The sequence below is a fragment of the Mustela erminea genome, chromosome 3 (genome assembly GCF_009829155.1).
Source record: "Mustela erminea isolate mMusErm1 chromosome 3, mMusErm1.Pri, whole genome shotgun sequence".
Taxonomy (NCBI): Eukaryota; Metazoa; Chordata; class Mammalia; order Carnivora; family Mustelidae; genus Mustela; species Mustela erminea.
In genome coordinates, this window is record NC_045616.1 from 91251169 (window position 1) to 91264464 (window position 13296).

The 13296-nt window shown below is 39.0% G+C and overlaps 1 protein-coding gene across 5 annotated transcripts in view; it reads left to right on the forward strand.

Moving 5' to 3' along the window:
- The window catches only part of LOC116586549 (core histone macro-H2A.1), a 74568-nt gene that overhangs the window by 35359 nt on the left and 25913 nt on the right, over window positions 1-13296 (forward strand). The window lies entirely within an intron of this gene.

A 13296-nucleotide genomic window follows, 5' to 3' on the forward strand; every position in this document is an offset into this window, starting at 1 on the left:
AGAGCTGGTTCTGGAATATTCCATGGTGTGTTTCTAGTGCCCTGGACAGGATGCATCACCATCCTCACAGGTCTCTGTGAATGGCCTTGCCGTTGTTCTGAGCATTCCGACCAGATCGTATGTAGGTGTCTGTGCTCACAGGTCTGCAGGACAAAGTCCCCAACGGGAACGTGCTGAGGCAGACAGATTTCTGGTGACTTTTGCTCACCTAGAGAGCGTCTGAGCCCATTCAGAAATTTCAGATTCTGCCGCCTCCTCTTAATAGCAAACACCAAAGTTGTTGAAAGAAGATGCCTCCGTTCGATCGACAGTCATCGCCCCTGCACATGCTCCTCGTTCCTCTTACTCCTGAGGGTACGGCAGTGAACACAGGCCCTTGCTGAGCTTTGGTCTAGTGAGGGGGTCAGAGTCCTTACAGAGGTGTGGGAAGGAGAGTGCTGTGACAGAAACACCGCAGGGACGCCAGAGGTGGCGTTACCCTCAGAGGCCGTTGGGTGAGGCTTCTCTGGTCAGGTGGCACTGGAAGAGAGGCCTGTGAGGGGAGGGTATCGGGGGTTCAAGTGACTGACGGGAGACCGCTTGTGGCAGAGGACCAGCCAGCCTGCCTGCCTCCTCCCAGACAGCACCCGACAGGATTTGGATGTGAGGTTCTGACGTTTCCATAACACGCACACCTCTGGCAGCTGGAGGGTCTAGGAACCCTTCTTAAGATTAGGTTTTTCCAATGCATAAAAATCCTGAAGATTCGAAGGAAGCCATTTAGGCTTCAGTCTTCAGGTTAAGACCCCTCGTCAGAAAGATCACTGAGAGCCATAGGATAATCTCCAAGAAAGACTGTTTTTGCCAAAAATCTGGATTAAAAAATTCTCTCACCCGATTTCTTTGTTTCCTTTTTTTTTTTTTTTAAGTTTTTATTTTAATCCCAGTTGGTTAACATATGGCATTGTCGCAGTCTCAGGTGTACAATATAGTGATTCAGTCTCACCTAGGACTTTTCAAACAAACTCGCAAAACCCCCCAACTGAACTCCACCCCCATGTGGAAATCACTCCCTGAATTGTGAAGATAGGCTTGCTCCTCACTGCCTGGCAAGAAGCCCATGATGAGTTTAGTAGGACGCCCGTTTCTTTTTTGAGAAATGAATATTTAAACTGAAAATTGAATGATGAATGTTTGGGAAAGGGATGCCAAAGAAAGGCATTGGTTCTTGTGAGAAGCTGCCATCCTTGCAAAATCTTACTGGCCTTTTAATGAGATTCCTAGCAGGTCAGACATCCGGGTACAAGAGCTTGGGCAGAGGTCATCTCAGGTTGATGATTTCACATAAGGCTCTTTGCACACTCAGCCCTGCGTGTTCTTAAATAGGTCTCCCCCTGACTCTGATTGAAGAGGTGTGTGCTGTTCAGAATGAAGCTGGGTACAGGTATGATATATGGGAGCTTGTGGATTTGTTCAACAGTATGAAATTCCCCAAAGTCCATCCTTTTGGAGACTGACAAAGAGTATTGCTTGTTAGCTTTTCCCCCTCCTGCCAGGATCTGAAAAAAATCTACCACCTGCTGTCACCATTTCATAAAATGGTATTTGAATCCGAAAGGCTGGGCAGGGAAGTAATCCCTGACTACAGGCTTTATGTAAAGCTTAGGGGAACAGTTACTGTCATTTGAATGTAGTGACTTCTCAGGAGGCATCTGAGTGCACCTCAGCTACCCTGTCGTGGGCTGGGATCCTCGCATGCAAGAGACTCAGCTTGTGTGCCAAGTAGCCAGACTGGAGAGAACTGGGAAGGAATGGCTTGTCTTATACAGACAGGTTTTGGCAGCTTTCTCTCGAGGCCACTGGTTTATCAGATCTCCCAGCTTAGACTCCGTTTTCCCACAAGGAATCGAAGGGAGAGGAAGTTAAGCAGCATGCTCTAGTAGTCAGTAGTAGAACCAGAAATCACATGCAGAATTTCAGAGCCCAGACTTCAGGCCCCTCATGTGTCCTGTGACCACAGACCCTTTACTTACCTTGGCAGAGCCCCCCTGTTCTGTAGGTGGAGGGCCGACAGCTCTCTGCTGGAGGCAAGTGGGGCCAACAGCTTACAAACATTTTTGTTTTAAATAACACATCCTGGACTCTCATTGAATATATTTGTGCATTCCTGATACATACTCTGCTTAAAATTTCCACCTCCTCTCCTCTCTAGCATTGTTTCCCAGTTTTATCCAGATATCTTTGACATACAGCACTACATATATTTAAGGTGTACGGCACAAGGACTTAGATCAGTTGTGAAGTGGTTACCACAGTAAATTCAGATCATTCATTATCTCATGTGACTAGGAAAAAAAAAGTTCATTTCTCTTCATGATGAGAACTCTTAGGATTTACTCTTAATAACTTTCAAATATACCATGCAGCATCGTTAACTGTAGCTGGGAGCTGTGAATTACATCCCCTCTACTTCCTTATCTCATAACTGGAAGCTTGTATCTATTTTCGTAGTATTTTTTAAAAGTATAGTTGACCTACAATGTTAGTTTCAGGGCATACAACATAGCAGTTTGTTTTTTCTGTATATTTCACGGCACTCAGTGCCAATGTAGCTACCATCTGTCACCCTGCAACCTTACTATAATATCATGGATTTTATTCCCTGTGCTAAACCTTTATCCTTGTGCCTCACTCTATAACTAGAAGCCTAAACCTCCTACACCTCTTCACCCATTTTGCCCACCATGTTGCCCACCTCTCCTCTGGCAGCCTGATGTTCTCTGTATTTATGATTCAGTTTCTGCTTTTTGTTTTCTTCATCTCTTCTGAGTTTTAGATTGCACATGTAAGTGAAATCATACGGTATTTATCTTCTCTGACTTATTGCACTTAGCGTAATATCCTCTAAGTCCATCCATGTTGCATATGATAAGATCTCATCCTTCTATATGACTGAGTAATATTCCATCATGTGTGCATGTGTATAATATATGCATATGCCACTTCTGTGTGCATTCATCTCTTGATGGACACTTGGGTTGCTTCTCTGTCTTGGGTATTATAAGCAATACTGAAATAAACATAGAGGTGCATACATCTTTCCAAATTAGCGTTTTCCTTTTCTTTCGGTACATAACGAGTGGTGGAATTACTGGATCATATGGTAACTGTATTTTTTATTAGCATATATGTATTATTTGCTTCAGGGGCACAGGTCTCTGAATCATCAGTCTTACACAATTCCCAGTACTCACCAAGCACATACCCTCCCTAGTGTCCCATCACCCAACCACTCTATCCCTCCCACCCACCCTGCCCTCCAGCAACTCTGTTTGTTTCCTGAGATTAAGAGTCTCTTATGATTTGTCTCCCTCCCCGTCCCATCTTGTTTCATTATTTTCCCTCCCTACCCCCCATGACCCCCTGCCCTGCCTCTCAAATTCCTCATATCAGAGAGATCATATGATAATTGGCTTTCTCTAATTGATTTATTTCGCTTAGCATACTTTCTAGTTCCATCCATGTCATTGCAAATGGCAAGCTTTCTTTTTTGATAGCTGCATAGTATTCCATGGTGTGTGTGTGTGTGTGTGTGTGTGTGTGTGTGTGAATCACATCTTCTTTATCCATTCATCTGTTGATGGACATAGAGTTTCTTTCCATAGTTTGGCTATTGTGGACATTGCTATTATAAGTATTCGGGTGCATGTGCCCCTTCGGATCACTACTTTTTTTTTTTTAAAGATTTTATGACAGAGTGGCAGGCAGAGGTGGAGAGAAAAGCACGCTCCCCACCAAGCAAGAAAACTGACGCAGGACTCGATCCCAGGACCCTGGGATCACGACCCAAGCTGAAGGCAGGGACTTAACTGACTGAGCCACCCAGGTGTCCCACTACATTTGTATCTTTAGGGTAAATACCCAGTAGCGCAATTGCTGGGTTGTAGGGTAGCTCTGTTTTCAACTTTTTGAGGAACCTCCATACTGTTTTCCAGAGTGTATGCATCAGCTTGCATTCCCACCAACAGTGAAGGAGGGTTCCCCTTTCTCCACATCCTTGCCAACATCTGCCATTTCCTGACTTACTTTAACCATTCTGATTGGTGTGAGGTGGTATCTCACTGTGATTTTGATTTGTATTTCCATGATGCCGAGTGATGTTGAACACTTTTCTTGTGTGTGTTTGCCATGTCTTCTTTGCAGAAATGTCTGTTCATGTCTTCTGCCCATTTCTTGATTGGATTATTCTTTGGGTATTGAGCTTGATAAGTTCTTAATAGATTTTGGATACTAGCCCTTTATCTGATATGTCGTTTGTGAATATCTTTGCCCATTCTGTCAGTTGTCTTTTGGTTTTGTTGACTGTTTCCTTTGCTGTGCAAAAGCTTTTGATCTTGATGAAGTCCCAATAGTTCATTTTTGCCCTTGCTTCCCTTGCCTTTGGTGATGTTTCTGGGAAGAAGTTACTGCAGCTGAGGTTTGAAGAGGTGCTGTTCTTCTCAAGGATTTTGATGGATTCCTGTCTCACATTGAGGTCTTTCATCCATTTTGAGTCTATTTTTGTGTGTGATGTAAGGAAGTGGTTCAGTTTCATTCTTCTGCATGTGGCTGTCCAACTTTCCCAGTGTCAGTTGTTGAAGAGACTGTCTTTTTTCCATTGGACATTCTTTCCTGCTTTGTCAAAGATCGGTTGACCATAGAGTTGAGAGTCTATTTCTGGGCTCTCTATTCTGTTCCATTCATCTGTGTGTGTGTTTTTGATTACAGCTTTGCAAGAGAGGTTGAAGTCTGGAATTGTGATGCCACCAACTGTAGCTTTCTTTTTCAACATTCCTCTGGCTATTCGGTTTCTTCTCTGGTTCCATATAAATTTTAGGATTATTTGTTATATTGCTCTGAAAAAAATTGATGGTATTTTGATAGGGATTGCATTAAATGTGTAGATTGCTTTAGGTAGCATAGACATTTTCGCAATATTTTTTCTTCCAATCCTTGAACGTGGAACGTTTTTCCATTTCTTTGTGTCTTCCTCAATTTCTTTTGTGAGTATTTTATAGTTTCTGAGTACAGATTTTTTGCCTCTTTGGTTAGGTTTATTTCTAGGTATCTTATGGTTTTGGGTGCAATTGTAAATGGGATCAGCTCCTTAATTTCTCTTTCTTCTGTCTTCGTGTTGGTGTTTGGAAATGCAACTGATTTCTGAGCATTGATTTTATATCCTGACACTTAACTGAATTCTTGTGTGAGTTCTAGCATTTTTGGAATGGAGTCTTTTGGGTTTTCCACATAAACTATCATATCATCTGCAAAGAGGGAGGGTTTGACTTCTTCTTTGCCTATTCAGATGCCTTTTATTTCTTTCTGTTGTCTGATTGCTGAGGCTAGAACTTCTAGTACTATGTTGAATAGCAGTGGTGTTAATGGATAGCCCTAACTGTGTTCCTGACCATAGGGGAAAAGCTCTCAGTTTTTCCCCATTGAGAATGATCTATACTGTGGGTTTTTCATAGAGGTTTGTACCCTCTATCCCTGCACTTTGAAGAGTTTTGATCAAGAAAGGATGCTGTACTTTGTCAAATTCTTTTTCATCACTGTTTGAGAGTATCGTATGGTTCTTGTTCTTTCTTTTATTAATGTATTGCATCACATTGATTGATTTGTGGATGTTGAAACATCCTTGTAGCCCAGGAATAAATCCCACTTGATTGTGGTGAATAATCTTTTTAATGTACTGTTGGGTCCTATTGGCTAGTTTTTTGGTGAGAATCCTTGCATCCATGTTCATCAAGGATATTGGTCTGTACTTCTCCTTTTTGAGGGGTCTTTGTCTGGTTTTGGGATCAAGGTAATGCTGGCCTCCTAAAGTGAGTTTGGAAGTTTTCCTTCCATTTCTATTTTTTGGAACAGTTTCAGAAGAATAGGTATTAATTCTTCTTTAAATGTTTGGTAGAATTCCCCTGGGAAGGCGTCTGGCCCTGGGTTCTTTTTTGTTGGGAGATTTTTGATGACTGCTTCAATCTCCTTACTGGTTATGGGTCTGTTCAGGTTTTCTGTTTCTTCCTGGTTCAGTTTTGGTTGTTTTTATGTCTCTAGGAATGCATCCATTTCTTCCAGATTGTCAAATTTGCTGGTGTGTTGTTGCTCATAATATGTTCCAATAATTGTATTTATTTGGTGTTGGTTGTGATCTCTCCTCTTTCATTCATGATTTTAATAATTTGGGTCCTTTCTCTTTTCTTTTTGGTAAGTCTGGCCAGGGGTTTATCCAGCTTATTAATTCTTTCCAAGAACCAGCTCATAGTTTCATTGATCTGTTCTACTGTTCTTTTGGTTTCTATTTCATTGATTTCTGCTCTGATGTTTATGATTTCTCTTCTCCTGCTGGGTTTAGGCTTTGTTTGCTGTTCTTCCTCTAACTCCTTTAGGTATAGGGTTAGGTTGTGTACTTGAGACCTTTCTTGTTTCTTGAGAAAGTCTTGTGTAGCTATATACTTTTCTTTCAGGGCCGCCTTTGCTGTGTCCTAAAGATTTGAACAATTGTGTTTTCATTTTCATTTGTTTCTATGAATTTTTTTCAATTCTTCTTTAATTTCCTGGTAGGCCCATTCATTCTTGAGTAGGATGCTCTTTAGCCTCCATGTATTTTCCTTTCCATCTTTCCTTTTGTGGTTGAGTTCTAGTTTCAAAGCATTGTAATCTGAAAATATGCAGGGAATGATCCCACTCTTTTGGTACTGGTTGAGACCTGATTTGTGACCCAGGATGTGATCTCTTTTGGAGAATTTTGCATGTGCACTCGAGAAGAATGTGTATTCTATTGCATTGGGATGGAATGTTCTGAATATATCTGTGATGTCCTTCTTTTCCAGTGTGTCATTTAAAGCCTTTATTTCCTTGTTGATCTTTTGCTTAGCTGATCTGTCCATTTCAGTGAGGGTGTGTTAAAGTTTTAAGTTTTATTGTCGATGTGTTTCTTTGATTTTGTTATTAATTTATTTATATAATTGACTGCTCCCATGCTAGGGGCATAGATATTTATAATTGTTATATCTTCTTGTTGGACAGATCCTTTAAGTATAATATAGTGGCCTTCCTCATCTCTTATTATAGTCTTTAGCTTAAAATCTAATGTAACTGATGTAAGGATTGCCACCCCAGCTTTCTTTTGACGTCCATTAGCATGGTAAATTTTTTTCTACCCCCTCACTTTAAATCTGGAGATGTCTTTGGGTCTAAAATGAGTTTCTTGTAGACAGCATATTGTTGGGTCTTGTGTTTTTAATCCATTCTGATATGCTGTGTCTTTTGATTGGGGCATTTAGCCCACTTACATTCAGGGTAACTATTGAAAGGTATGAATTTAGTGCCATTGTATCGCCTATAAAGTGACTGTTACTGTATATTGTCTCTGTTCCTTTCTGATCTGTACTTTTAGGCTTTTTCTTTGCTTAGATGACCACCTTTCAATATTTCCTGTAGGGATGGTTTGGTGTTTGCAAATTCTTTTAATTTTTGTTTGTTCTGGAAGCTTTTTATCTCTCCTTCCATTTTCAATGAAAGCCTAGCTGGGTGTAGTATTCTTGACTGCATATTTTTCTTGTTTAGTGCTCTGAATATATCATGCCAGTCCTTTCTGGCCTGCCAGGTCTCTGTGGATAAGTCTGCTGCCAATCTAGCATTTCTACCATTGTATGTTATAGACCTCTTGTCCCAAGCAGATTTCAGGATTTTCTCTTTTTCCCTAAGATTGTAAGTGTTATTATTAGATGATGAAGTATGGACCTATTTTTATTGATTTTGAGGGGGAGTTCTCTCTGCCTACTGGATTTTGATGCTTGTTTGCCATATTAGGGAAATTCTCTGTTATAATTTGCTGCAATATACCTTCTGTCCTTCTCTCTTCTGACCATTTTTTAATCAAGAAATTTTTCCTTTTGCTATTGAGTTGTATGAGTTGTATGAGTTCTTTATATATTTTAGATATTAACCCCTTATCAGATATAGATCATCTTTGCCTTATGATCGGGTTGTGTCCTGGTAAACCCACTGTAAGTTGAAAATATTATTAAGTTGAAAACAACATTTAATACGTCTAACCTACCAAACATCATAGCTTAGCCTAGCCTACTGTAAATGTGCTGAGAACACTAATTTGCTTACTGTTGGACAAAATCATCGCACAAAAGCCATTTCACCTATTTTGTAAGAAAGTTTGGAATATTTCAAGTAATTTATTGAATACTTTACTGAAAGTGAAAAACAGAATGATTCTGAGGGTACAGAATGGTTTTATAAGTATTTTAGTCATTCATCCTCATGGTTGTGTGGCTGATTGGGTGCTGTGACTAGCTGTTGCTGCCTAGAATCACTAGAGAGTATAGTACCACATTTTGCTATCCTAGGGGAAAAAGTCAAAATTTAAACTCAAAGTATGGATTCTGCTGATGTGTGTGTAGCTTTTGCACCATTGGAAAGCTGAAAAATTAAAAGTCAAATCATTGGATGTCAGGGACTGTTTGTATATGATTTGCAAGTTTCTCTAAAGGTTGACTTTTCATTTTGTTGATGGTTCCTTTGCTCTGCAGAATTTTTTTCAGTTTGGTGTAGTCCCACTGTTTATTTTGCTTTTGTTGCCTTTTTGTGATACCATATCCAAAAAATCATTACCAAGACCAATAACAACAAGGTCCATCTGTTTCCTAGGAGTTTCTGGGTTCAGGACTTACATTCATATGTGTAATCCATTTTAAGTTAATTTTTGTATAAGATGTAAAATGTTGGTAAAGCTTTATTCATTTGCATATGGCTGTCCCATTTTCCCATTTAATTGAAGAGACTGTTCTTTCCGCATTGTATATTCTAAGAATATATCAATTCCTTTTGTCAGGAATTGATAATATATATGTGGGTTCATTTCTGGGCTCTCTGTTCTTTTCCATTGGTCTATGTGTCTGTTTTCATGTTGATACCATACTGTTTGGATTATTATATCTTTGTAATATAATTTGAAATCAGGGAGCATGATGCGTTCTCCTTCATTTTTTGCCAGGATTGCTTTGGCTTTCAGAGTCTCTTGTGATGTCATATAAATCTTAGGAGTGTTCTATTTCCTTGAGAAATGCCATTGGAATTTTAATAGAGATTATATTGAATCTTTAGGTTGCTTTGGTTGGTCTGGACATTTTTACAATTTTAATCTTTCCAATCCATGAGCAAAGGAGCTCTCTCCATTTACTTGTGTCTTCTTAAGTTTCTTTCATTAATGTATTGTAGTTTTCAGTGTACAATATATAGTTTTCAATGTGTAGTTTTTTGCCTTTTTGGTTAAATTCCTAAGCATTTTATTTCTTTGATGCCATTGTAGATGGGATTTTCTTAATTTCTCTCTTACAATTTGTTATTAGCATATACAAATGCAACAAATTTCTATATATTAATCTGATATCCAGCAACTTTATTGAATTCAGTTATTCTAACAGGTTTTTGGAGGAGTCTTTAGGGTTTTGTATATATAATATCATGCTGTTTGCAAATAGTGACAGCTTTACTTCCCTTCTGATTTGATGCCTTTTATTTCTTTTTATTACCTAATTGCTCTGCTAGGACTTCTAATACTATTGAATAAAAGTGTCAAGAATGGGTTTTGTTGTGTTGTTCATGATCTTAGAGGAAACACTTTGAACTTTTTACTAATGAGTATAATGTTAGCTTTTGGGTTGACATTTATGGCCTTTATTATGTTTAGTTATGTGCCTTCTATAACCCAGTTTTGAGAGCTTTTATCATAAATGGATGTTGAATTTTGTCATATGCTTTTTCTGCATTGTTGGAGTGATCATATGCTTTTAATCTTCCATCTGTTAATATAGTATATCACTCTGATGGTTATTAAACTACCCTTACATCCCCAGAATAAATCCCACCTGATCATGGTATATGATCCTTTTAATGTTATTGTTTTAATTCAGTTGTGAGGCTGATTTATAACAACCTATTCAGTTTGTTTCAAGTTGATAGTGCAAGTTTGAACACATTCCTAAAACTCTGCATTTTTACCCTCCCTCATGTTATTGGTGTTACACTTTGTCTTTTAATCTCATGTGTCCATTAATTAATTATTGTACTAATTTTTATTCCACCTTTGTCTTTAACCGTCATATTAGCTTTATAAGGGATTAAGTCACTACCCTTTAGTATACACTTACCTTTACTAGTAAGGAGTTTCACTTTCATATGTTTTCCTATTACTAAATAGCACTCTTTCTTTTTAGAATAAACAAGTCCCTTTAACATTTCTAGTATGGCCAGTTTGAAGCCTTTGGCTTTTTGTGTGTCTGGAAAAATGTTGTCTCTCTCAATTTCAAAGAACACTTTTGCCAGGTAAGATAGTCTTGGTTGGACGTTTTTTTTACTTTCAGTACTTCGAATATATTGTGCCAGCTCTCTTATGGCCTGCAAATTTCTGCTGAAAAATCTGCTGATAGTCTAATGGGAGTTCCCTTGTACTTAACAAGTTGTTTTTCTCTTGCTGCTTTTAAGATTCTCTCCTTTTCTTTAATTTTTGACATTTTAATTATAATGTGTCTTTCTAATGGCTCTCTTTAGGTTCATCTTTTTGGATCTCTGTGGGTTTCCTGTCAGGATTTACTGATTTTTTATGGCTGAATGTTTCCACAGTTCTGTATCCATTCATCTGACTGTGGACACATAGATTGTTTCTTTGTGTTGGCTGTCATAATAAGGCTGCTGGGATCATGAGGTGCAGTTACCTCTTTGACATAGTGCTTTTTATTTCCTTTGATTATAATCCTAGAAGTGGAACTGCTGGATCATTTGGATTCTACTTTTTAAATGTTTGAGGAAGCTTCATACTGTTTTTCATAGTGGTCCTACCAGTTTACAGTGTGGGCATCAGCTTAATGGAGGAGGCCATGAGCAAATGAGCCATTGCTGAAAATCTCCAGTATTAAACAATACAGGCTAAGCCTTATAGCTTGGCTTCATAGGCAGCTGCTGACTTGTACCAGGGGCACAGGGAAGCTGTCACAGCCCCCTCCTCTCAATACAACCAGCTCCATTTGTTGAATCCTTGAAATTCTGTTTAGTTAAGGCTATTCTAACCTTTTAAAAAAAGTCAAAGTGTTTTTTGGCATAAGCACTAAATCCTTATCTACTTAAAAACTGCATCCCATTCCCAAGCATTTATTGAGCACCTCCTGTATGCATGGTATTCACTGGGTAGAGTAGTGATTCTCAAACTTTTTTGCTTGCCTACCTCTTATAAGAATTTTGAAAATCTTTGTATCTCACACATTTAGAATTTATATAAAAAATTGTTTCATCACTCATTTAAATGTATCCAAAGAAATCAAAACACTGCATTGATTTGGAATACTGTCATCATTATTTTAAAAATGTAGATAAGCTCTTTTTTTAACAAGTAGAAAATTTACATCACTTTTCTCCCTGACCCTGTATGTCCCTTTCACTTGTCCCACAAAATTTTATCCTAATGCCACACATTTAATGCTGGTGGTGATATTGTAATGATCTTCCCACAAAAATAATGTATATAATTTAAATGTTCTTGGAAAAAATTTCTTGTGATCTTATAAAGGGACTAAATATTACGGATTTTACAGGATTGGACAGTTATCACACTTATAATATATAGTTGATCCAACCAATAAATATTTTACAAATTTAATAACTATTAAGGAGAAAGTGTTCTTGGAACTGTATCTATGGATACTGTATTTTGGGAACTGTATCCCATCTATGGGATAGATAGAGATCGAGATAGCAGTTTTAACAATTAACTCAAGTTCATAAGATTAGTTTGACTTACTGTTAAAATAAGGCAGTGTTTAGCATCCCATATTTGTAAATTTACAGGCATAAGTACTGGGAACATCTTGTTCACCAATAGTAAGTGGAAATGGAAAGGATTCTGTTAAAGCAACATCACTCAGTCCTCTGAGCTCTTAAGTGCCAACAGTCACCTAGTAATCTGTCACCAATTCATTTTAATGCACGTTTTATTTTACAGTTGTTTTAGATTGACAGAAAAGTTACAGAGACAGTACAGAGAGTTCCTCAATACCCCTCACCACGTTCCCCATCATAACATCTTCCATCACCCCGGTACACTGGTCACAACTAAGAAATTGGCCGTGGCTGTGAGGTCCATTGGCCTTTTCTTTAATGGTCTCTCAGCTGTTCAGTCAGTTTGGTTTTTCTCCCATTTTGGTGAAAGCACAGAATTAGAAACATCTGAGTAGTGAAAGCATTTGTCATCCAGCCTTTCCCTTTCTTGTTTCCTGGAAAGTGTATCAACAAAGGCTTACTAAGACTTACAACGTCCCTGTAGGTTATACCTTGCACTCTTGGGTTCCCTTTTACTGGTCAGATCTGGTATGCTGAAAGAATTAGGACAACCAGAATGCTATCATTTTAACCTAGCTTTGTTAATGCCCTGTTTCTTGATGAGATGCCTTTTGTCTCAGCATTTATATCCAAACCTTGGAGCTTAGATTTAGCTCACTGAATTCACAGAACACGTTCCAGTTTGGCTGTAGACCTTAGTTAAAGCAGCCCTTCTTGTTAAAGCAGACCATAAAACTAGACTATTTTTTCAGTGTAAGCAAAAATGTTAATGTGTGAATGATTGTGAATCCCTAAACAGGCACAGACTTTGCCCTGAGTTAGTGGGTCCAGAGCCTTAAGGAAGTCTCTGGAATACCTCTCAGCCTCTGCCTTCTTGGTTTGCTCGCACAGGAGCATCCCCTCAAGAGTGATGTACTTTTTTTTTTTTTTTTTTTTAGATTTTATTTATTTATTTGACAGACGGAGATCACAGAGAAGCAGGCAGAGAGGAGGATTCAGGCTCCTGCCTGCTGAGCAGAGAGCCCGATGTGGGGCTCGATCCCAGGACCCTGGGATCATGACCTGAGCTGAAGGCAGAGGCTTTAACCCACTGAGCCACACAGGTGCCCCTGATGTACTTTTTTTTAAAAAGATTTTATTTATTTATTTGACACAGAGAGATCACAATTAGGCAGAGAGGCAGGCAGAGAGAGAGGGGGAAGCAGGCTCCCTGCTGAGCAGAGAGCCCGATGTGGGGCTCAATCCCAGGACCCTGAGATCATGACCTGAGCGGAAAGCAGAGGCTTTAACCCACTGAGCCACCCAGGCGCCCCAAGTGATGTACTTTTTCATAGCAACTGGGGGGAAGGGAAAAGGTGGAGTGTCTAAACACAAACTACTATCCTCAGTCCATGATATATCTGAAGGCGGACATCCCCCAGTGAGACAAAA